The sequence below is a fragment of the Liolophura sinensis genome, chromosome 4 (genome assembly GCF_032854445.1).
Source record: "Liolophura sinensis isolate JHLJ2023 chromosome 4, CUHK_Ljap_v2, whole genome shotgun sequence".
Taxonomy (NCBI): domain Eukaryota; kingdom Metazoa; phylum Mollusca; class Polyplacophora; order Chitonida; family Chitonidae; genus Liolophura; species Liolophura sinensis.
Window position 1 is genome coordinate 14117537 of NC_088298.1, and position 16774 is coordinate 14134310.

At 38.4% G+C, this 16774-nt stretch overlaps 1 protein-coding gene across 1 annotated transcript in view; it reads right to left on the reverse strand.

The window, feature by feature from the left end:
- LOC135464577 (zinc finger protein 22-like) overlaps window positions 1-15739 on the reverse strand; it is an 89446-nt gene extending 73707 nt beyond the window's left edge. Inside the window, 1 exon segment of the mRNA XM_064742008.1 lies at window positions 15462-15739. The gene's annotated coding sequence lies outside the window, so the exon portion shown is untranslated.
- Window positions 15740-16774: the final 1035 nt, after the last annotated feature.

Here is a 16774-nt window from a genome sequence, read left to right on the forward strand (position 1 = left end):
GAGAAAGTTGAATCACCCTCGATGTGTTTTATTGACTATGGCAAGGTCTGTTACAGAAGCCCGGCCTGCTTTTCATAGTTACGCAGCCAACTTGCTCTCTGATCAGCTGACGACGGCCACTGACACAGATGATAGAGAAATCAATACCCATGTCCGGGGAGCCTAGCCATCCAGGGCCATTTCTTCTACCTCCTTACATTTAATGAAGTGACAACAGCAGAAGATAGTGACTGACATCTCCCAACAAATACATGCTAAATTGAAACATTATCTAATTCACAACCATAAATTTGTTTAAAACCTTCCAACTGAATTTGTCACATCTGTAGCGTTGCAGAAAGTCTGAAGCTTTTGTTTGCCATAAATAAACAGATACATTTGAACTTTTGAAAACTTTTCACTCTGTCGCACTCTTTTCATTCTGCAGCACTCTGGAATGTCAATATGTCTTACCTTGTAAGTATAATTTTCGTGAACTCACATGGAAACAGTAGGTCGAACTAAAACTAACATTTGCATTGAAAGACATAATTTCATTAACACTTGAAGATCACACATGAAGTGAGTTGAAAGATATGTATTTAATTCGGTGAAAAAAAAAAAAAACACTGCAAACATTTTAAATTAACATTTTAACATATTTTACAAGTTAAAAAAATAAATAAATAAATAATAAAATACAAAATTGTGCCATTTTAAACACATCTACCCATAAATCCCATGCACATGTATGGGTACTTCACAGATTCTATGTTTATCACTTTTCCCCATTTTGTTGCGGTGAAGCTTTACTGCATGGCAATATTCTGCAGGTTTTGTGGAGCAATATTGATGTCCTCTAGTCCAGCCTGGGGTGATGACCAGGGCATTCAGGAATATGAGCGTAGCGAAGCACTGGTCGATTAATTCTGCCCCAGTTTTCAGCCAGTCCACCCACCCTGCCACAATGATCTTGATCTAATGATACCCTCTGCTTCAGGGGTTGCCAGTTCCTTTTGACCCACATCTCTGATACTGGAAGAAATCAGGGTCATACAGTGCGTACCTGCACATGTGTATCTGTCGTTATGTAAACTAAAAGGATGCAGCAGTTATTACTATCTCAAGTGTACATGTATCTTGACATCATGACAAGTGAACCTTGGAAATCTCATGTTAACAAAAACTACAGAACATATGACATTTACCATTTGCAATCTGAGTTGTGCAAAGTAACACTACGAGTGAATTCTGTTTGCAGTGAGTAAAAAATAAACCAAAAAGTGAATACTGCTAGTCGCAAATGAAAAATTAATCTGAAAGCACAATTTGCAAGTTTGTCACATGTACATGTAGTCTGCAAGCAAGAGAAGAAATTTACTTCGAGGTAAATAAAGTTTGAAAGTTTGGCATAGAAAAAATAATCTACACAATGTTGATATCTTTGATAACTGAAGTGTCAACAAGTGATACCACAAGCATTACGAGTATGTAAACTACGCAATGTAAGAAGCATTCAGACAAAATGACAAACTGAAAATGAACAATGAACAATGTGACAAAACAAATTAGCAGGAACAACTAATATTTTGACTGAAAATTACCAATTCAGAATCCGATACAATCAATAATGTATACTTATGAAATCAGTAATCTAGTTACCACGGCAACCCCAAAAATGGGCAAATGTAAGCTAGGCACCACATATCATCACCGCTGTTTATAACTAAATCAAAAATTAAAAACACTTATGCAAAACAATTAGTTACCACAGCAACCAAAACAAATGGACAAATGTTAGCTTGGCACCACATATCATCACCTCTGTCTATGAATAAATCAAAAATTAAAAACACTTATGCAAAGCAATTAGGTACCGCAGCAACCAGTACAAATGGACAAATGTAAGCTAGAAATCCGGCATCACTTCTGTGTCGATCAAAAATTAAAACTGTGCCTGCAAAGAAATTAGTGGTGTACCCTGGACACGGAAACAAACGGACAGCCAAAATATCCAAGACCATTATACGACTCATCTAAAGTTGGGTGGATAAAAAGTGATAAACCATTATTTTTATCTCACATAACATTTTTGGTCATCCAAGGCCATCATTTCAATCCTGGTTAGCCTCTTTGGTCAAGGTCATTTTTATCTAAAATTGAAAACGTTGACACAGATGTTCTCAGTAGGGCAATGCAATCAAAAAGCCTGCGGCAAGCAAGAAAACAAAGGAGAAGAAAATAAGAGCAAGAGAAAAAATTCTCCAATGCTCCATATTTTTAGGGGTTCCCTGAGGAATTTATATGAAGAGTAATCATGCGAGGAGAAATCAGACTGGGAAGTTTTTGAAGCTGGTTTATTTTGAGCTCAAAATTGCAGAACAATTCCCCATCCAGGTCATATGTGCAGAGTTTGAAATGACCGCAGGCACACAATGTCCGAGGATATAGTGACAATTTTTGTCGGGCTGTCTGGTGTCGGGGGGAAGACAGCCCGCCAGGCACCTGAATTTTCACCAATGTAACAACGATTAGCCCCAGGCGACAATTCCCTCCGAGATGATGATTTCTGATATCATCTTGTATTTACAGCTTGTGTGATTGCCTCTCCAAGTAATTACTTTCCATTATGCAGTAGCGCAATTCAAGGGAGGTAACAACCCTAGTCGAAAGTGCCACAAGGCATGGTTCCTGACAATATCCGTAAAAATGTGAAGCTAAAACTCTTAGTGGGTAGGTTTAGATGGAGGGCACTAGGTTTTGCCAATAACAGCACCATGGCCATCAAAATTGCTGCCAATCTGAAGACGATATGATAGAGATTCCGAAAACATAGATATTATTAGATTTATGCTTCAGCGATGTACATTTTTGCTCATTCTCAAGTACTAAACCTGTGTCAAACTGTCCACCTTTCTCTCATCCAAAATGCCAACGAGTAGAGCATAGTTTTTGCTGGCTAAGTTTTTGGCTGCATTACCAACCCTACAGGCTACATGCACCTGTTCGGTGTGCAAACTAAATACATGGCTCAAAGCTTTCTTTATTTTCATAATCAAACCTATCTTTACAATTTCAAGGACTGATTACAAGACTGAGCTGGTCTAAATAAAGGCACATGGATAGTTTCTGTCAAACCGGAAGAAAATGACTTCCTGAAATCCAGACCTGCTAATTTCTGACACATTCTTCAGAAATATCTCATTATGTGTGATAGAATTGTACCAGACTGGGATGAAGCTCCTCAGACATGTCAGACAGGTACAATGTGCTACTGTTTCAAGTTTATTCCTTTGCTGTTTCCAACATCCAGCTGGTTTGAATAGGAAGCTTCTCATCCCATGAAGAGGCACACCTACACTAAAACAATACTGTTACATATAAACAACCTTATGAAACATCACCAGAACAATTCCATACAAAACACATCACTTCTACTGGTATTTTGGATATACACCCTGTATAAGAGTTATGATTATTGCTGTCTGGGCACACACACATCCCAACCCTAAATACAGAGTTCAAAAAGAGTCCTTAAAAGCAGGATTTGAAATATTTGGGAGCCCACCAGTTCCAGACAAGGACTTTCTTTTTAAAAAAGAAAAGTTACTTCTTCAAAACAAGAAACAAAAACAAAAGACACAGTACCTGTGGAAATTTCTGAAATATATTTAGGCCAGAATTCAGCCTATCAAAACTACTCTTAGAATTTTCTATCTTCACTTTTGTAATATTCTTTTGAAAGCTGTATCATGTTTGTCCTCTGAGACGTATGTTTTAATAGCAGGGATTCAAAAAATTTAACAAATGAAATAACTATACCCAATTTGGTTGCCGATAACTGAATGTTAAAGAAACTGAATTCATAGAGCTAACCTTTCTAAAACAAATTAAACACGTGTCTCAGGAGACAGGCCGTCCAATTTCCGTTACCTTGCCATTGCACATCCACACGTATCACTGAGGCTGTTCACAATAAACTGGGTCATTATGTACAGAACAAAGATGGTGTCTTGGCTTCCATTCATTATCCTAGTAGCACGTAGTGTTTTACTTGTACAGTATGGGAAGTGACATCATAGGTGGCGCTGTTTGTAGCTGTCCCCACATTCAGCATGCTTGTAAGTGGTAAGATACTGATGCGTCATATTGAAAAAGTGTCAAATCAGCAGAATCATAAAGAGATTCCATTCAGGGAAGAATTCTGAAGTTTATTCAGTTGGGATAAAAAGTAAAACGAGAAATCTATGGAAGCAAAGATCTTATTATACATTCCTACTACTGGTAATTTATCTGTCAAATAAACAAAGCCACTTTAAAGGAAACCTTATGTAATGTGATTGCTTCTAAATTAAATTGGGCAAAATAAGTACTGAAAAGGTTTTAAAAACTAAACGAAATACCATTTTCTCATGGAAAATAAAGCAGAAAAAGTATATTTTAAAGAAAACTGCAGTACTAAATAAATAGCATTTAAAGATGAAAAGAAAACCTCCAAAATTAAAATATAAATCCCCACTAAACAAATTTAAAACTTCTGAAAAGGATATATGCCGTAGATTTATGGCAAAAAATCAAATCAAATCAAATCAAATTTTCTGTACTTACCTCTAATAGCTCAAATTATTGCCTTTCAGTAAGCATCAGTATACATACCTGGACTATTTGTATTATAGTGTTAAAACGGTTCTAAAATTTGAAAAGTTATCAGGCTTAATACAATTTAGGAAAATTAACACTGATTTCAAACAGTAACATATGCACAGACAAGGCTGATATTTTGTGTAAGTTTATTATTTGGGCCATGGAATTTTACTAGATGTGCACTCTCAGTCAAAATAAATCAGGGAAGACATGTTATTTTATCCAAATAAGTCACTTTATTCCTTGTATATGCTGGCCTACATGTTTTAAGTGGTAAAATGAATATTATTAGAAATATATAGATAATAACACAACACAACATGAACTTTAGCCTGATTTGTAAAAGATATTTTAACTCAATTCAGACTCCAAACTGGTCGGTAACTTTTTTTAAACTCAATTTTTGACTTTCTCTTTGTAAAATTTGGACTTCTATGAAAACTTCTGAATAGATATGAAGAAACTGTTGATCAAAAATTTTTAAAAAAATGTAATATTTCAATCAAGGAGATTACGCCCTCACATCCAAGGTCTCTAGCCCCTGCAACAATCAGGAAGGGGACAATTGGTTTGGTAGCCAGCAGGTGCTACCAAGATCAAATACAAGAACATTCTGATACCCTTTATAGGCAGCCTCATTACAGCACACCTTAGAAAATGCCCAAATTATGAAAAATATTGCACGACATTCTCAAGTCTAATGATTGAAAACATTCCCTATAATCATGTGCATTGACAGTACTGTGACTGTATCTGCAATTCTAACCACAGAATAAAGTTGGCACATAAGACATTCAGGTCAAGATTCCTAATGCATGAAAATATTTGAGCCCAAATTAAAATGCTGGTAGTTGGCCCTGCCTTCTGGCATTACTCGCTGCTCTTCAGTTTTTACATGTCTGTATAATTACTGCCCTTGCAATGTGAGTCTCTTGTCATGACTTTAATCTGTGCATCTGGTCTGTCAAACACAGCTTCTAAATCATAAACATTGATTACTCACGGTCATACTGAGATCTCACATGCATATCAACCTTGGTGACACAATACCCATTTCCAAGATAGTGCAAAGGTCTTTGACATGTACATATATGCTGGCTTACTTTATTGATGTGAAACGAAATAGTGTCATTTTTGAAACATGCATAATCTTTTAGGACTGGGTCTTCAAATACATCCTAAATGGTAAATGTATACTTCATTGCAAATATTTAGTTCAAATAAAAATGGGTTTCCTGGCAGATTCAAACTTTGCAGGAATTCATAGTTCGGCTGTCTCCCCTGGGAAAATGGTGCTCGCACAAGGTTACCATGACGCTATAATGTTATAATAAGGAGAAAAAGGCTCAAGAATTAGAGTTTAAGAAAGCCGGTTGGCTGAGCAGAAGACTCCACACGATGCCCAAGAATCAATCAATGGGCAGTTTAACAAGGCTGGCTTCTGGTTAGTCCATTCTGCATGCTACTTGATAAAGATCATCACCACCTTGTCTGCCATTCTTCGTCTCTGTTTGGGTCATGGTCGCCCCATTTCCAGGAAGTAAGTTTCATTGCTTGTGCGTCACTGGTGGCACTTTTCTGGTACTTTAATATTCCACATGCCTGGAGAGCCTGTGCTGTTACACTGTAGCAATGACAAGGAGGGGAGGGGAGGAAAAAACATGTCCACAATTTAATTTCCTTGCATGAGAAACCCAACGTCTGCTAATTCCTGATAGCCCATCATTCTCCAAAGCCCCCTATAGGACTGGGTGGTCCTCCGTGAACAATGCAACACTTGCACAGTGGCATAACACCATTTGGGAGATAAGCTGCCTTCTTCAATGAGGCCTTCGCAATGTACAATTTAATTAAACCACAAAACTCTTACCAGAAAAGCAGGGCACCTGGTGGTGGTGGTGGGGATGGATGGGAGGGGGGGGGGGAGGTTGGTTGACAGAGAGATCTGTGAAGCAAAACACCTGTACATCTTTAACAGTTTCATGTTCATACATGTACATTTCAAGGAGATAGTTCTAGGGGAAAAAAATTTTGATCACCAGTTAAACTGCAGAGCAATGAATAATATTTCACTTAAAACAAAATTCACCCGAATCCGGTTCAGATTGATTTATTTATTATTTTGACTTGAGTTTTACATCATCCTCAAGAATACTTTGCTTATACAATGGTGACTATCATAAAATAGTTTGAGCGTGACTTAACTCGAGGACCAGCTGATATCAAGGAACCATTTCAAAGGATACTGGTTGAATTGGCCAGACATTTCTAGTTATTTTGATCCCTGGAACATTTAAAAATTGGCCTTTCAAGAAATTCAGTGTCCTAAACACTGGCAGTGAACTGATTGTTGCCGACTAGGAAGATTATCTCCCTTTGCTGACGAAGTGCCTTACTGTGTATACAGCCAAGTGTAATTCAGACACCACAATGAGTCTGTCAGATTACACATGCAAGATTATCTCCCTTTGCTGCTGACGGCCCAATTGCCTTACTGTGTTTACAGCCAGGTGTAAGTCTGACACCACACTGTGTCTGTCAGATTACACAACAAAGATTATTTCCCTTTGCTGACAACTGCCCAAGTGCCTTGCTGTGTATACAGCCAGGCGTATGTCAGACACCACACTGTGTCTGTCAGATTACACAAGCAAGATTATCTCCTTTTGCTCACGACTGCCCAAGTGCCTTACTGTGTATACAGCCAGGTGTAAGCCAGACACCACAATGAGTCTGTCAGATTACACAAGTAAGATTATCTCCCTTTGCTGACGAAGTGCCTTCCTATGTATACAGCCAGGTGTAAGTCTGACACCACACTGTGTCTGTCACACTACACAAGGAAAGATTATTTTACACTACTCCCAGCAAGTATGGGATGGACTAGTGAACATAAATAACATGTATTCTAAGAATCTAATCAGTGATTAAAGGCAAGCACCACTAAATCTAGCTAAAGTTCGGACGTGGCTACATGTACCTCTAGTGAATGTAATGTGTACAAACACTCATGTTTACATGTAATAAGTGTACAAATCGAATTTTATGGGTACAAAATCGCAATAACAATGCGGCAAACATATTTTTAACCCTTCTTAAAAATGACTTCAAATAAAAACACCAATGGAAAACATTTTTAATTACGGTAACCGTTTACTTGTGTCACTAGAGCAGAGATGTCAGGAATTTCCAAAAAAGGGGCTGAGATGCCCCAGAGGGAAACAGAAGACATGTTTGGTGTGTTAGTTGGGTCATTAAGGGGAAAATTCTTCATGTTCTAGTTCAAGATAATGAGGTTACTAAGGATTCAGCATGTTTGACTGGTGTAGTGTCTTTGATGTGTTCTGTATATCTTTTGTGATCAGACTTTTTAAGACAGTTTCTTCTGCTGTAAAAAAAAAATCGCAGATCTGAACAAATGTCACATATATGGATACCCTAAATATTCGTGACACCAGCAATCATAAATCATTGAATTTGACAGCCATTCTAGATTCTAGATAATGTGGATTTTCCAGATTAGACGTGGTAAATTCTGAGAATTAAGGGGTGCTTGTTTAAGAATTTCTCACTGCAAGTAACTTTGTGCTTTTACATCTGCTTTCTTTATGCACATCACTGAAAGGCATTTAATCGCCAGCCATTTTGCCAGGAAAACAATGTTCTAAGACAAGGGTTGATACAAACAGAAGGAATTAACGGGTCACCATTCGGAAACTCTTTGCACACTACATTTAAGCTATATTAATTTACAAGGTCGGGGTTTAGTGCTAAATCCTAGCTTGTAATGTGAATGCTAAAATAGTGGATCTGATACTAAAAAACGAACTTGTATGAAAATAAAAAAGAAATCCGACTTTGAATTTTATTTTCTTGTGTGTATGGTGTCCAAACATATTTTATACTTCTTTGGCATACAGTCGTATTTTCTATGTGTTTGCCGTACAAAACATGCAAAAATCGTACAAGTAGGCAGGTCTGCTAAAAATGTATGATCAGTCAAAAAACTGTTACACATTTGACCTTAAATACTAAATTCCTAATTAGTTTATCTTTGTCACTGAATGTAATCTACTCTGAAAGCACTAAGCAAAGAGCCTTAAGTCACACGGTCTGAGAATGCTATTGTTTATACATTAAGAGGATTAATTCAGATTGTACATGTATCTTAGTACTTGTTCCTTACGTGGGAAGGTCCTCCAGCAACCTGTGGATGGTCAAAGGTTTCCCCCGGGCTCTGCCCAGTTTCCACCCACCATAATGCTGGCTGTCGTTGTATAAGTGAAATATTCTTGAGTACGGTGAGCACGCCTCATAAGAACTGCCAATCAGTATGCAGTAAGCCAGAGTTATCAGAGAGAATGTGTGGAAGAGTTTTGGTGAACCAAACATATGGACCAAGAAGGGATACATTTACCTACTCCAGACATTTCCATACCAGTCAAGAAAACTACCAATAAATGTTAAACAAAGAAACAAATTTGTGACATGTTTCACAGATTTATCATCAAGACAGAACATATGACGGTAAAGAACAAAAACCATAAAAGCCTAACTATACTGACATAACCATTGTATTAAATAGAGGACAACCCAGTAGCCATAGCAACCTCTGAATTACAGCTACAAATGACGTTTACGATTAAGCAGAAACACCGGTGTCACCAGCTTATGAGGACCAATCACGTAGCAATAATGGCGAATAATGTCACACAATTGACTAGGCTAGGCTAGGCTGGCAACATCAGTGTTTCTATATAATTGTAAGCGCCTAAAGTGTACATCTACCTCTGCACTACAATACAGTGTCTCTCCAGGACGTATCAAACAGTAAAAACTTAAATTCAATGTTATAAATTCCAAAAGTTAAAACAAAACCAGGGGTGAAAATACGGTGCATTAGAGTGTACACCTCTCCTGGACAGGTAAGTTTTCTGAGACACAGGTGAAAACATTAAGCAACTGTCGCATGTGACAGGTTCAATTTAGCATTTTTGTACAATTCATGCAAAAAAAAAAAAAAAACCCCAGATATGTTAACTGATTTTCATAGCAATTTTCATAGCAATTTCCATAGCAACATTCAACGCTGCTATACACAACTCTACCTGCTCACCAAATATTGAAGGCGTGGGCTAAGAACACATAAGGCCGTAACCAAAGCACACCTGCATATCCAAACTGACAATGCAACAATCACCTGGTTGACATGGCAACTTCTGAAAAGGACAACAGCAGATGATATAAAGTGACACTTGGTCTCATCAACCCAACTTCAAAAACAATCAAGCATGATTTTACGCATTATACAAACTACATGTACTTGTGTCTCCTGATATCCCACCTGTCAGCACTTACTACGTATACAGTGGTTCCGCTGACCTAACATTAATAATAATAATTCACCTGCCCTACCAACACTCTGCCCGTTCCTTGCTATATAGCCTGTTCATGCAAAACACAACACAACAGTTAACTAATGACCTGAAGCCTTTAATGACTGATTAAACTGAATCCTCTATCAAGTGCATTACAGTTTTCGTTTCCTCTTTCGAAAGAGGGCTTCTGCACAGGAAAAGTTGAATGGCTTATCAGCTGAGTTGGCAGCATACATGTTTAGGAAGGGCAGCGCTCACAGGAATTGATAATGTAATCGCAGCAAGCACAGCGAAGTGCGGGAAAATGTCGACAAATTCTAGAATCACTGCGCAACAGGCGTGGTCGAATGACGTTGTGCTGATAGCAGCGGGGGCTGACTTGAGCTGTATGAAGTCTCGCCTGGCCAGATTACGGTCCAGCAAGCCGGGGAGCGGCTTCCCTGGTTTCAGTATCCTCATCCGAAGACACGGTAAAATAAGTCACCAGCGTTTCAAGCAAATCTCTGCCATACGTGTTTAACTCCTCTTGAGTCGGTGGATATCGGATTGGGTGATATCGGACTGGGAATATCGGGATATCAGATTGGGAGAATCGGATTGGGTTCAGAATTACATATTATGGATGTAACATGGTGAGGCTACCTGGCAGAAAACAACTTCATAAGGACTGAATAAAATCTTCAATAAAACCTTTGCTCAGTTTTCTATAGGCAGAGAGTTTTCCTCAGTTTATGTTTGATCTCACAAAACATTCTGTCAATGGCACTGTGGGTAAACTTCATCTCGCTTTCCCCATTTTCAATTATCGGGGACTCTAAACTGGAGATTGTGGACTGAACCATGGGCTGTCTAATAGACAGGTTTAGGTTTTCCCTTTGAAGACAGTGATTTTCCATGTACGACAGAGCATTAGAGAGCATATATTTTGTTGCAATGATATTGTAGGTTTTCAGTTTTTTGTTTAGGTATACAGCAACGTTTTTGCATTCTGAAGCTTCTTCCTCAATCTCTATTACCAGAGCCGACCAATTCAACCTGGTTGATTTTACAGCTTGAGAGAGTAGCAACCACCTCAGGGTAGATGGCTGTTTCACGCTAGAAAATTCTGTGTCTTCGAGTACTTGTGACAGCTCTTTCAGTCTATCATATCTGGTTGCAGAATACTGATATAATATCTATATCTCATTCAGAGTGTTTCTGTATTCACCAATACCTTTTGACAATCAGGCCGCGTCCTGCGATGCAAGGGTCACCCAATGTGCTATACAATGCACATAAACCAAGCATGGACGCTGCGTGGCTCGCAGCCGTACTCTGACACCCCATCATAACACTTGCCCCATCTGACCCCAAACCAATAAACTTTTCTATCAGGACTTCCCATTCTCCCAAAACTTCCACTATTTTCTCTGTGACTTTTTCAGCTGTTCCCTCGTGTAATGTGTAGTTTCCCAAAAATATTGTTTCAGACTTTCCGCCATTCACAACACGAGCAAATATTTTCTCTACAGATACATTTATAGTTTCGCTGAAGATAAGGCCGATAAAATTTGCTTTCTGCAATTTGAGATTTTAGTTCATCAGCCACTTCCACTAATGGGTTTTCAACTCTTGGAAGCTGTTCCTGTGTGAATAAACCTGTCCACTCCATGAATAATTAAAAAATAATTAAAAAGATTCGTCTGCTTCTTACTCGCCATTACAAAATGTGCGTTTCGTGAGACCCTCAAGGGAGACTACTCCACAGAAAACACATTTTTAACCAACTGTGAAGCATGACTATCCCCTGACCATCCAGCCACAATAACCAAACTCGATGGCTCGCTCACTCTCTGACCTTAAGTACATATCACACTGCCCAGATTTATTAGCTTTAGGGCTTATATATTTATTAGCTTGACATATAGGTCTATCCAAGTTATTATGTATACTGGTTTTCTTACAAACTTTAACTTTACCAGTCCCGGGTGAGTTCTACCAGTCAAAGACGGAAATTTACCGGTAAATGGAAACACTGATATATGTCTGTATGTACCACACGTACAAGCATATATCTTACAATTAAAGCCAGTTTTCCCAGTGCCGAGCTACAAAGTTGCATTCTGATTGTATACATGTGCATGTATTTCAGAGGCAATAAATTTGTGTCCTTTTTTTTTTTTTCATTCATGTAACATGAACTACTGTACTAGGATATTACCCTACCTTCCAAACAAACCTCAAAACACCTTTCTAAGATCAATGGAGTTTTTAGTATGAGTAACTCAGTCATGGACAAAATCTTAGCCTAAATATAGTATTCTTGTACTGTTAACTATCATCGCAAAAACTCTGAATTAGATCCAAGGACATAAACCTGGCTTTAGAGTCAAGAATAAACCAAGACCATAATGACCGCTCAGCTGTAATTACGTCTTAAATGTATCTGATCTCAGCCTTTCATACACGTTTTGTTTTCCTCTTCGAGATCAATAATCTCGGTTTCATTTGCGACATCGAATAAAATGTTAGGAAATTTTCTGCGTCGTATCTTCAGCTACAGGAAGTGATTCATAGCTAGTATCAGATGGCATATTGTCAGTATGGAATTTCAAAAAAACAACTAAAAATCAGATATATAAGATACAGATAAAAATATCCCTGTTCAGGCTAGTGAATCAGTTACAAAACTAGCAATACGTAAAATCAGACACTCTAGCTAGAAATCTAAAGGGGCAGCCCTGGGTAAAGGTCCACCAATGAAAAAATGGGCAGGATGGCAATTTTCACTGCCTATCTACTGACAAAAAGGGGCAAGGTTGCAAAAACCTTTCCAAAAAAAGTCTAGACAGGAGTATGTAAGCCTGAAAGTGTGTACAAAGAAGCGTATGCACATATCTGCAATTGCCATTACATTGACGTACACACAACATTTCTCACATATGTGCAGAGGTATTTCACAAGAGTGGCAAGAGATGTGCAACCATTTCTTAGCAGATCAAACTGGCAGAAATGCGCCCAGTCACTTCACTGCCGATAACTGACCCGATTTCTTTCCATACCACCACACACAGTCAAGCCGATCTACTCGCGGTTGCAGCCAGCCAGCCCAGTCGGCGTGTCCTCGGAAAAATCAATCAGTGAAGGGAGATCAACGAACCTTTCGCCCCGGCTCTATGTGAGGGAGTGGGCCAGTAAGCCGCCTTAGTGCAGACAGAACCAGGTCGACTTAATGCACCACACTTTTCTCTTGCGCTCAGCTGACTGACTAGCACTGATCGTATTAATACATAGTATTTTTCACATTGTATTTGCACACTGAATCCTTCAAACCATTATCAAGATCCTGGGTGCATGTAGTTTACAATATGTACAGTGAGTAGAAAGGCACATGGAAAGTACACTAATCATGCTCGTTAGAGCTGCCAGCATTACACATAGCTTAGCACTACACTACATCAACAAGTATAATGGCTCTTCTAGTATTGATTATTATGGGACATAGAACAGTAGCTTTTCTGTGTGCATCAGATCTGCATGCTTGAAAAACTAGGTCAGAGTAACTTGTCATGGTAGGTGTGTCCAAAATTTGGCTGTAGCTGGCATATTAGAGAAATCAGGCACTTCAGCATGAGCTCATGGTCTGAAATACACGATATAACCCAGAGTGAACCCCTGAAGTTACTTTTGTGTGACACATGTCAAACTGCAATGCAGAATTTCTCAGTAATATAAGAGCACTTCCTGAAACAGATTGCTTATAACATGTACAGATATGTGCATGTACAAGCATACACCTATACTACTACTGCACATATATGTGTCTTCTGCACAACTACTGCATGACATTATCTTTTACAAAGACATGAACAACAGCACTGACATCTTCATACATAGAAATTTGCCACCACTACAAACCACTATAGATATATAAGCTCAATTCCTTCACAGAAAGACATTTCCCAATGGTAATTTTCACAGACTGATCCTGGTAATATATATATAGCCCATGAATGGAGTTGACAGTATCAATACATATTTCAACCACAAAGTGAATCAGAAAAATGAATGTACACATGTAATGAACCAGGTCTGAACTATCATAATAAGACAACTTTGAAACATTTGAATTTAAATACATGCACAGCACATACTGATTGAAGATAATTGTAGGCTCTAATGAGGAAAAAAACGTGACACCACTGGCAATCCACAATATTTTATCTTAAAGGAACAAAAAACAGATATATTTAATTACTACATTCTGTTAAATTTTAAACGTCTGCCAAAATAAAAAAAGTGCAGAACAAAAATTGTGTTCATATTTTCATTATGAAGGAAAAGAAGTATATTTATTCCAATCAGCCAGATACATTAACATTTCTGAGATACATGATATTTTCTTGATGTTTCTCTATGTACAAGTAAGTCGCAATCATTTTTAAAGAAATTCATTTTGAATTTCTCCACCACTAAACACACCTATAACAAAAACAGTAAGGTTGACAATAAGATAAAGAACACATTGACAAATGTATGGAAAATCTTTGAAACTATCTCTTATCAACAATTTTACCAAGATGCATTTTGTGAATACAAAAACTTCTTCATGCATGTTCTTCACATTTCCTTAGATTTCTATTTCCACTGACATGGTAGAGAGATGCAATTAGGTAGGTGAATACAGTATCAGAATTAAAGTTTTAGCATTCTGAATCATAGAGGGCAACCTCTATCCATTGCACTTAAACATATTCTGCCGATACATGTACATGTCTAAAGACACTGCCAATACAGCAGCATTTGACTACAGTCAAGAAAATATACATGTACCTTCAGCAGCCAGCAGTCAACACAGCGGATACAATTTAGCTTACAGGCAAACACGATTACCTAATTAATTAAATCAAATCAATACTTAGCCACTGGCATGTGTATGAAGGAATCAATATGTAACAGTGATCAAAGACTCACAAGCATGTACATGTACAGCTACATTTAATACACCGTTGTACCATCACACTCATTTCATTCACTTTTAATTAAAATTGAAAGCAGAAAACAACAAAATCCAAAGTCATACAGATATTATTCCACCAAAACATTCAGTGGAAATTTATAAGATTATCTGAAAAAAAAATATGTTTTTCTACATCATCCAGTTGGAAGCCTGTGATGATGGTTCTATGTCGCATGTCTTTCTCCTTGTAGCTTGACAAAATCTACAAGTATTTAAAAGGTGCTGCAAACGAAAATTTGAAATTAATTGACATGGCTGTTAATTCCAGCCGTCAATGCTGAAGAAACATGCAGCCAGTTTGATGGTAATGAAACTGTCCAATTAAATCAATGCGTGAAGACTGAAACAACTTAGGTGAGCGCTTGTGCGCAAGAGTTTCGCTCCGTTTTCTGCGCACTTGCCCGACTTAAACAAACAGAGGATAAATTTTTAAACACACAAAACACATTCAAAACACTTACCTTTTCTTTTCTCTTTTCTTCAAGCTTCACCCAAGATGCACCATCAATGTTGTACTGTCAAAGTCAGTAGAAAACTTGGCAGAGCAAAGTCGCGTAGAGTTGCGAGCAGCTTCAGAAGAGTTCGCGGAACTTTTCTGTGGCGCACTTGCTGAGCACCACTCACTGACACTTGGCGATTCCGGAGCGAATCAAGAGTGAAACTACCAGACTGCTGCACGCTGTTTTAGCAAGATGCACTTATTTTGACGCTAACGTGTGCTTGGGGCATTTCTACACGTTTGACATCTATTTCGCGTGTGCTTTTCAGTTGTTCAAATTTCGCCCTTCCTCCCACGCAGACGCCATTTTGGAATAAATGCTCTCTCGATTCACTACCTGCAGCCGCAGCTTCGTATGTGGGATAGCCTGTGCATGAACGGAACCTTCCGCAAATTTGTCAGCCTCTGCAGGATTAAAATGCCTAAGATGTTCTTCCCGAAGAAAATAGTTTGCATCTGGGTTGGGGCAAGTCGGGGATCAGTAGATAGAAAGAAATTTTAATCAACTGTGAGCGGTAGGTCAGTATCCAGGCAATTCTCTTACGTAGATAGTGACGTCACCGGGTATTCCCGGGCCGCTAGAAAAATATACGTTTCATACAGAAGAAGTGTTGTTTTCTAGTGGAATTATTGTCTTGTTTGTGTGCCCTGTGTGGCGGAGGTGGACTACAGACCTACGCCTGAGCCACACATCTGACATCAATGTGTTTACGTGTGTATCACAGCCTATTAAATATTCATCTGGGTGTCTTAACCTCAGAGTAACTTGTACTCAGACTGGCTGCCGAAATAGGTCAGTCTCAGGTCAGGTTGACGAGGCGCTCGAGTGGGGCTACCGTCTAACCCCATTACTCAGAATTTTATTCAAGTACTGGAATGTTGAGCGAGTAAAAAAATTTAACATAATGGATGTTGACATTTTTAAAGTACCTTGCAATCACTGGCAGTGTAAATGAAGGAAAAAAGCAATGCGAACTTGCAGTTTGCAGGAAGTTACAAGGAGACAGTTGGAGAGAGAGCAGCTTTGGGACCCTCTCACACCCACTACCTCCCCCCTGCGCCAGCTTTATAATGTTCACCAATGAGTTCTTGTGAACTCGGTCTACAACACTTTTCGGTACTTTTAATACTGAGTTTTAAAATTCTCTTCTTTTTTTTCTGCATAAATCTGACAGGGTAGGATGTCTGTCTTATTAAACAGTATTTAGAAAAATACACTTTCTGCCATTTCCAAGAAGAATAAAAAAAACTGCCTGGTATAAATCACGTTAAACA